The 9,429-nt window shown below is 43.1% G+C and overlaps 1 long non-coding RNA gene across 1 annotated transcript; it reads right to left on the bottom strand.

Annotated features, from left to right (window-relative positions):
• Positions 1–4,658: 4,658 nt before the first annotated feature.
• On the bottom strand, positions 4,659–9,025 carry LOC309373817. The gene is made up of 4 exons (XR_014170177.1): positions 8,752–9,025; positions 8,558–8,659; positions 5,706–5,923; positions 4,659–5,277 (listed from the first exon to the last, which is right to left on the bottom strand). It is a non-coding gene; the product is annotated as an uncharacterized lncRNA (long non-coding RNA).
• Between the last annotated feature and the right edge of the window lie 404 nt (positions 9,026–9,429).

Here is a 9,429-nt window from a genome sequence, read left to right on the forward strand (position 1 = left end):
GCTTTGAGACTCCTGAAGGGGAGTGAAAGGCGGGATATCAAATCCAAACTCCTCTTCTTCTTCTTCTTCTTCTTCTTCTTCTTCTTCTTCTTCTTCTTCTTCTTCTTCTTCTTCTTCCCCCATTCTGACTTTCGCATTGTGCGGAATGTCAGTCTGTCCCCCATGGTGGGGGCAGATAGTCGCAACCAATGCCTGGTTGCATTTGGGGTGAGGGCAGGTTCCCTGCTCCGCGTAACCCCCATTCTGACTTTCGCATCGTGCGGAATGTCAGTCTGTCCCCCATGGTGGGGGCAGATAGTCGCAACCAATGCCTAAGCAACCACTCACAAATTTGTATTTTAATAAAGTTGTGGCCAAAATTATGCCAAAAACCTTAAACAAAAATTCTGTGTGATGTGTGAGTTATTGGGGTGGACCTGGGGACCTCGACACGCAAGCTCTCATTTCGGTCTTGGATGTGACTCCCTAATTCAAATTGCAAAACAGAGTTGGACCGGCCCTTCTGCCTTAAGGCCGAATAATCTTGTACTTATCGCTCCTTGGTACCATTCTGAATTCAAGGGCAAGGTGGCTCACTTTGTGATCCAGTTCACCAGTCAAGTATGGGCATGGCATCACCATGCCAAGGGATTGATCCAACTTTCTGGTTTTGCTGCTCATTGGGTTGACTGGGATGTTTATGGAGTCATGAAGTCAGGGAAGCTCCCATTAGACAGCAGTGCCGCCACCAAGCCAGAGCTCCTCTAACCTAACATACATATACCCAAAAGACTGTCATATGAAAACAAAGAGTGGTTTAGGGCAGAGAAGCAGAGGACAAGAGCAGAATGAATCAGAAAATTTAATTTCCCTCACTTCCAGTCCACCAAACTCTAAATCCAAATGCACAGCTATATGTCTGGGTCATCTTCAGATCTGATTACTGCTAAGAGCCACAACACAGAAGTCAATCTATGAGGAAAAGGATACTAAAGATATCTACCGTATTATACGCAGAGAATGTTCCCATCCAAGTGAAGCAGAAGCCTCTCTAACATGTGCTTAAGACATCTCATGAATAGCTTATGACATTATATTAATAATATTAAATTTAACACTAGAATAAAACAGCAGACAGGGAAGAATTCCAGCTAAGTAATTCTCCAGGCTCCAAGAGCTGAGGTTTATTTCTTTTTTAATTGTGTTTTTGTTTTCCAAACTGATTACCTACTTAATTCCTAAAAATAATTACACTTACTGTCTTTGATCTGTAGTAAATGGCTAAATAATACCTCCCTGCAGGCAGAGAAGGGGCCAGCTTCTTCCAGAGGAATTGTGGTTAGACCCGGGTTCCTTTCTTAGCATTCACACCAATTACACTGCTGTCTGTAGTGTCTGTGATCTTTGTGTGTGTGAGAGGGTGATACAATTTTTGCAAGAGGAAAGATAATATTCAGTCACTATAGCTTTCTGGAGCTCTCCATAGTCCAATAACTTTTTCTAGTGTGGTTTTGAGCCCATCCATTCAGGACACTTATCCAGTTGTGCTTAACCAACTGATTGATCAACTTAAGACATAGCTATGAAGTTTGTTTGCCCATATAAAATGTATACAGTGGTACCTCAGGTTACATATGCTTCAGGTTACAGACTCGTCCAACCCAGAAATAGTACTTCAGGTTAAGAACTTTGTTTCAGAATGAAAACAGAAATCATGCTCGTGCACGGCGGCAGCGGGAGGCCCCATTAGCTAAAGTGGTGCTTCAGGTTAAGAACAGTTTCAGGTTAAGAACGGACATCCGGAATGAATTAATTACTTAACCTGAGGTACCACTGTACAGTTTAAAGTGTTGGTTGTATTGGGTTAAGATTGCTCAGAATTCTCTGTTAGATTTTTCTACCTCTGATCACTGAGCTACAGATCCCAGAGATCCCTGAGAAGAAATAATAATAATAATAATAATAATAATAATAATAATAATAATAATAAATAAATAAATAAATAAATAAATAAATAAATAAATAAATAAATAAATCTGGAACAATTATGAAACCAGTTGGGGTTTGTGGAACAGATGTACCCTCAGTGATTGGAGAAGGAAGACTCAGTACTGCCAGAAGTAGCTGGGATGTCAACAACATAACCCAAGTTATTTTGCAGTGAGCAAAACCTCAGGTTAAAAACCACAGAATTACCCTCACAGGGCCTGGCTGTACAAGAGCACAACCATGGGCTTAGATCTCACTAGGGCAGGAGTGAGGAGGCTGCTGCCTTCCCCATATTGGGGAACTACAATTTCCATAATCCATGACCACCAGCTAGGGCTGAAAGGAGGTGAAGTCCAACATGTAGAGGACCACAGGTTCTCCTACTCCTGCAGCAAGGCAAACTAGTGCTGAGCCCTCTTGGTTTGAGGCTGAGTGTCCCAACCACTGGTGGCACCAGCCTGTTTAGTGAAACACACCGTCCTCCAAGTAATGTCTATTGGATTCCCTGTTCAGTGGTGGCCTCAGTGCAGCACAGCCAGTTTCGCCCCACAGGGTGCAGGGGCCAAGGGGGTGCCTTCCTGCCTCCTTCCCAAAGCTCCTTAAGCACTGGGCTTTGGGAAGGAGGTGTGGGGGCTCTGACAGGATCCTAGAAGACCAAAGCCTGGCACCTCCCTTACCCAGCTTTAGGAAGGCACCATGAGGCCTGTGCAGGCCTGTCAAAGTTTGGCCTTGCACAGGGTGCCATATTAGCAAGGTCCGCCCTGCCTTATTACTACTTCATGGGCTGTCATCCCCTCCAAATTGGGGAAGCAGGGACACAGACGAAAAAGGAGAAGGAGGGGAAGGTGTGCTGGTTAATGAATCATAAAACACGATGTTTTATTGATGTGAAAAGAAGAAGATGCACTTTTTTCTTAGTAAGGCCTCCAGAAATCCAGAATCAATGATTTGGAACTTTTGTTTGAATTGAGCCTTGAGAAGGCGCCGTTATGATTTGCATGCTAGTAAACACCTTACAATTTTTCCCCCTGTTAACAGAATGGATTTAACTGCTAATTAAAACTAGTCTGTAAGCACTATGGAAAATTAATTAAACCATTTAGCAGAGAGATGCAAATGAGGCTCAGCTGCTGCTTGGACATTAGTGCAGGAAGAGTCACACTCATGTTCATTAGCAAGTCCTGTCATTTTCCAATAGTGCATGGGATGGATCAGTAACTGGCAGCCCCTGGGCCAAATCCGGGCCTGTGCTGCCTGCTTCCCCACCCCCCACCCCAACCAACACGTCTCAGTTCCAACCCAAAGTGAAATAAAGATGTGGAGGACTTTTGAAGTTTAAACAGTGGTTGTGATATGAAATTGCTTCAAAGCATCCTTATTCCCTACTCAAGGAGGTCCTATAATGATGATGATGATGATGAAGAAGGATGTACCAGTAGATGGGAAGCCTAAGGAAGGCTCTGTGTGGTAAAAAAAAGTAAGGGGAAGTAGAAAATTTGCACATCTCCCACATGGTAGGTTGGTAGCAGGAAAGATACTCAAGTTCACCCTTTGAACATAGCACCATGTTCAAGCAGGGAACTTCAGCTGGTTCACAAAGGAGATGGCAGCTTATTGGTGGGTGAGAGTTCATGGAAGTGCTTTGCTCATTTCCAGGTGCTGATTTTGACAAGTGTTGGCCAACCCTAGCAATGCTCGAGGAATTATTTCTGAATTCTCATACAAAAGGAGATATAAGCATCTGCTCCCGAGGGTCCCCCAACTCTTTGGAGCAGATCTTGAAGGTGTGTGAAGGGGTTGTAGGCGATAGGAGAAGAGAAGTATGGTCTGTGGAAGTCTGCTGCATGAGTGGAACGATCCACACTTTAAAAAATAAATAAATGAGAAGCAGGTTAAGGCACCTAGCCTTAATTTCTGCACCATGTAAGCAGCAAACATGTTCAATGGTCTCACATATTGTAGTCACTTCCAACGTAACCTCATTGCACCCGCATTTTCCTTTGGTTTTTTTAGCCCCCTTCTTCCCCACAAATGGCGGCCTTTGAATTGCATCTCTCCCTTTTCAGGTTCTCCACAAGAAACCCACATAGACAACATGGTGCTACTTTTCAGCATGTGATAACAATCTATTCTGATAAAAAAAATTGCAGTGTTGCAATGGGAATATTTATAAACTGCAGGAGTTCCCCCCAATTTTCAGTCTTCACTAAGACAAAGAGGAGACATGAGAACAATTTGAAGCCTCACCCACATGCTGTGTGTTTCATTAAACCACTTCATTGCCAAAATATGTTTTAAGAAACCTCAGGTTAACGATAGGCCCAGGCTTGTCTATTTCCCATAAAATAGCACTTTGCTAGATAGGATCATGCATGGAGTGGCATAATGTATGGAATTATACTACCCATTGCATTACAGCAGGAGTACAGTCAGGGAAAGGCAGAATGCGTACTTATTTCTCTAGCCAGTCTTTCCCTTCTCCAAATTATACTCCAGGCAGCTTTTCTCCTCACAGGATACTCCATAGAGGTTCGTGCACCTCTCTCTCTTTCAAGCCAAGAGAAGCAACCTCTCCCCACAATGAGGCATATACCAACTCCCTGGACTCACCCAATCAACATTTTTCAACTAGCTTTAATTTTTTAAAAATAATTTTTATTTGATTTTACAAACAAAATTATGACAAACCAAATGCATATCCATAGATTCCTCTGAATCTCACGACTTCCCCCCACCCCCACCGTGGGTCTTATTCTCCACATTTATAACTGCATATTATTCCATAATCTATATTATCCATGGTATTTGTTACATTACAAGTGAGAGTAAAACCCTGCTAATGTTCCCATCTGCTTGCAGTGGTCTCCTAAATAACTTATAAATTTTCCCATTATTTTTAAAAAGTTTTTGTCTTCTTGGTTCCCGAGTTTTCCAGTCAGCTTTGCCATTTCAGCACAGTCCATCAGCTTAACCTTTCATTCCTCTCTGGTAGGGACTTTATCTTCTTTCCATCTCTTTTTCAAGTAACTTTAAGATTCAAACTGGCTAAGGGTTGAGAAAGCAAGCAGCAGTCCACACTCATTCAAGCACTTCATCTACTGTACATCCTCAGCCCTCAATAACTAAGACTCACTCCAAACAACATGGCCAGATGGAGCTCTGGATGCCTCAGCTGAAACTGAGCCAACTGTGACATCAAACTCAGAGTGAAAGCAAGTGACTTTATCCTCCAAAGGCAAATTTTTCACAGTGGGCCTCAGAGGGTCCTGGCTGTGACCCTTGACCACTCTGAAGAGCTCTTCTGGACAGCTACAAAAGTAGCAAAGACATAAGCTTACTTATGTATACCTGAAGGAGCGTCTCCACCTCCATCATTCATCCCGGACACTGAGGTCCAGCACTGAGGGCCTTCTGGCTGTTCCCTCGCTGCAAGAAGTAAGGTTACAGGGAACCAGGCAGAGGGCCTTCTCAGTAGTGGTGCCTGCCCTGTGGAACGCCCTCCCAGCAGATGTCAAGGCAATAAACAACTATTTTACTTTTAAAAGACAACTGAAGGTGGCCCTGTTTAGGGAAGTTTTTAATGTCTGATGCTGTGTTGTTTTTAATATTCAGTTGGAAGCCACCCAGAGTGGCTGGGGAAACCCAGCCAGATGGGTGGGGTATAAATAATAAATTATTATTACCGGTATATTATTATTATCATTACTACCCCTGCCACGGGGTAGTGTATTTATTACCTTGTACCACTTGCACACTAGCAGGCTTCATTGTCCATCGCTCCTGGGAATACAGAGGACCTCCTGGGAACACAGTCTGCTCTGCACTGGAGAGCCATCTTGAAGCAATCACATCAGTGGTCCTTCCCATCTTACCATTCTGTAGCAAGACCAGGCACTTGATAGGAGCACTAGCCATGCCAACTGGAAAATCCCTCAGAGGAAGTCTGGGCCTGGATCTAGACACATCAAAGAAACATTTCATTTTAAAGTATTGTAAATTTAAACAGGGAAAACAGGTAGAGAAAAAAGGGACTCCACATCGCCATCCGGTGGGTCACAATGTTCTAACGCACATACACAGCGTATAAATCACCTTTTCTTTATCAGTCAAGCTGAGCCCTGGGATACCTTGCTTTAATCTATTCTGCAACCATGGAATCCACTTTGGTTTATTTTGATTGTGTGTGTTCCTTTTTGTCCTGATGCCCCTCCTCTTTCCTTTTCTTTCCTTAAAAAAGCCCCATCTTTTCCATTTCAACATGGTTATAGCACTGCTAATGCAGCACATCTCAGGCCAGGATGTGACGTGACCTCCTTGCAGGTCATGACCCACTAGCTGGAGACAAATGATATAAATTTAGCATCTTGTCTTGCACTGCAAGAAATGAGTATTACCGAAGAAAAGAACTACCGGAGAAGGCAGGCATAATATGCTCCCTATCCCGGTGATATAGAACAGTCGAGCAGCAAAATTAGCAGGAATGGTCTTCTTGCTCAAATATTGCTGATGCTCACAAGAGAGATTCAGGTTGCAATTGGATCCATCTCTATAGCAGTCCAATATGCTGTTATAATTCCAGGGGTTTTTTACTGCAGAGAATGAATCGAAGTAGTTTCATGACAACAAAAGTTTGAATGTAAACCAGGCATTTGTAGATACCTTCATTCATTCCCTCCCGCCCCTCTCTCTCTCTCTCTCTCTCTCTCTCTCTCTCTCTCTCTCTCTCTCTCTCTCTCTCTGTGTGTGTGTGTGTGCATTGCTGCTGTTCAAAAAAGCACCAACTTCATGAATATAATTTGGACCTGCTCAGAGATTTGGCCTCATAAGAATGAGGCCCTTGGACCCTTGTGATACAGCATACCCTCCTTACATTTGTTTGATGAAAATAGGGATGTCCCATTCCATAATGATATTTTTGCTATTTATACCCCACACATCTTACTGAGTTGCCTCAGCCACTCTGTGCAGCTCCTAACATGTATAAAAACATAATAAAACATTAAATATTAATAAAAAATGAATTCCCTATACAGGATTGTGTTCAGATGGCTCTGGGGTCAGATAACTCCATACCCTCCAACATTTCTCCAATGGAAAGTAGGACATTATGGGATCAAATCAGAAAGTGGAATGGCTTCCCTAAATCAGGGATATCCCTGGAAAATAGGGACACTTGGAGGGTCTGATACAGGATGCAGGTATTCTTTGGTAACACTTTCAAGCATTATGTTAATAGTTTATCATTACAACCATAAACACAACATTATAAGCTCTAGAGGCCTGTCGCCAATTCTATGGCAGGCAAATGCTAATGCGTACATCCCTTCTCTCCCATCTGCCAGCAACAGACACAATATATGCCCAGTCTCTCTTTCTCTCCCATCTTTTTTCTAGCACACAGTACCACACTGGTTCCCTTTGGACTGCAAATGTCTCTGGATGTGGTGAGTCAATCATTCTAGGCTCAAAAACATACCAGCATGCATACGTGTTTATGTGTCAGGATAATTTTTTTTTAAAAAAATGCATAGAAATATTTGTGGCTATATAAATATGGATTTAAATATGAATTTTCATTTGGATTTTTAACCCACAGATTAATGCAGAAAAATGCAGGTGCAGATCTCTCACTTTGTTGTGAGCCTCTAATACTGGGTGTCAGACCTTTAAGACCTTGAAGTGGACGGTACTCAGATCCAGGGGGCAGAATACTGCACGTCAACCCCATCCAAGCTATGGGCTTCTTAAATTGTCTTGGATAAGGTGGCAGCTGAGCCTCCATTTTCCCCATCTGCGAAATGGAAATGATGGCACTAGTAAGTGCAAATTAAATTGCCAGAGCAAACTAAGTATGAAAATAAGGAGGAGATAATCCCAGATGAGGAAGAGATCATTAAAGAGGTTCATTCATTCGGAATGAACACATAGGAATGTGACCCTGTTCAGAAATCAGGGCCATTTTTCCTTCCCCGGTTGCTGACAAGTAGGAATTCCAGGCGCAAAAAACCCCCAGGGCATATCATTTCCAGAGCTCAGGTTCCCTAGGAAAACTTTGTTTCCCATGGTCTGGGAGCCTGGAAGGGAGGGTGACGAGTTCCGCCATCCCTGTTTACGATCCAAAACAGAGAATAATTTTCAGGGTATACGGTGCTCATTTTTGGAGCAAAGCATAGCACAAGGCTGGACAATTTTGCAATCAAAAGCAGGTAATTGCAGTGGCGTCACTAATCTCTATCTGTGGGCACGTCTGTCTGTCACCTCTGTCTGTAACTAATCTCTTTCTGTTTGGTGTGCTTGTCTGTCACTTCACCACCTCTCCCATCTTCCCTTGCCAGCTTCCCTCTCTCACACAGGCTGCTTTTTCACGTCTCTCCGACGACGCTGTCACCCATCTTTCTCTCACGGTTTTCTCACCTGTGTCACTCAACTCCCTTACCCCTTCCCTGACGCACGTGCTTCTTGTCGACATTTTTCCCCGCCATGAGTGAAATGCAAGATAAGGAAGCAGAACGTTGGAATCCATAAATAAAGTCAAGGAAACACAAATAAAAAGAATTGCGTAATACCCGAGTACAAGATGTGCACATACCTGTGAGGAACATGATGTACATCTGCGTGTGGGATCAGATATATGTCTCTTTTTAAAGCTCAGGAGTGGCAGCCTCTTTTAAAGTTCAGTTCAACACAGATCCTGTAAAGCAAGAATTGTCTTAGACTCTCCTATACAAGTTCGCAAAGAACAGGTTAAAGCAGCACTGAAGACGAAGAGCAAAAACGCTTTACCTTTACGCCATGGCTTGTAACCACCCACAGAAATGGATAAACAGGATCCCATCGAATAGACTCGACATGAACCAAAGTAATTACAGAGTTGGTGCTCTCTTTGCTAAACACCGAGTAGTGAGTTTATGAAGCAATAAAATGATTGCACCTAGTTAGAACTGGGAAGACTCGTTGATTCCCTTCATATGGCATCAGGGACATGTGGTTTTGCGGCCGGCGTGCCTTTGCTTGACCCGAAGCCAACTTCAAGGAAGCCATCGGATGAGACTGCCAGTCACAACAATTGTTTCCAATGACTCAACAATTCCACAGCAGAATCTTTTCAAGCTGTTTGCAACATGGAAACAACAAAAAAGGAAAGGGAGAGGACCACATAGCTCAATAATGGAAGCCACTTGGTACAATGCTACTATCAACTACCATATAATTTGGGGGTTGCCTAATAATAATAATAATAATAATAATAATAATAATAGTACCCAACCCACTTGACTGCTTTGCCCCAGCCACACTGGGCGGCTTCCAGCCTATACAAAAAACACAACAAAACATTAAACATTAAAAACTTCTCTATACAGCGCTGCCTTCAGATGTCTTCTAAAGATTATATAGTTACGTATCTCCTTGACATCTGATGGGAGGGCATTCCACAGGGTGGGAGCCACTACCGAGAAGGCC

The sequence above is a fragment of the Podarcis melisellensis genome (assembly GCF_964234715.1).
Source record: "Podarcis melisellensis genome assembly, chromosome: 7".
NCBI lineage: Eukaryota > Metazoa > Chordata > Lepidosauria > Squamata > Lacertidae > Podarcis > Podarcis melisellensis.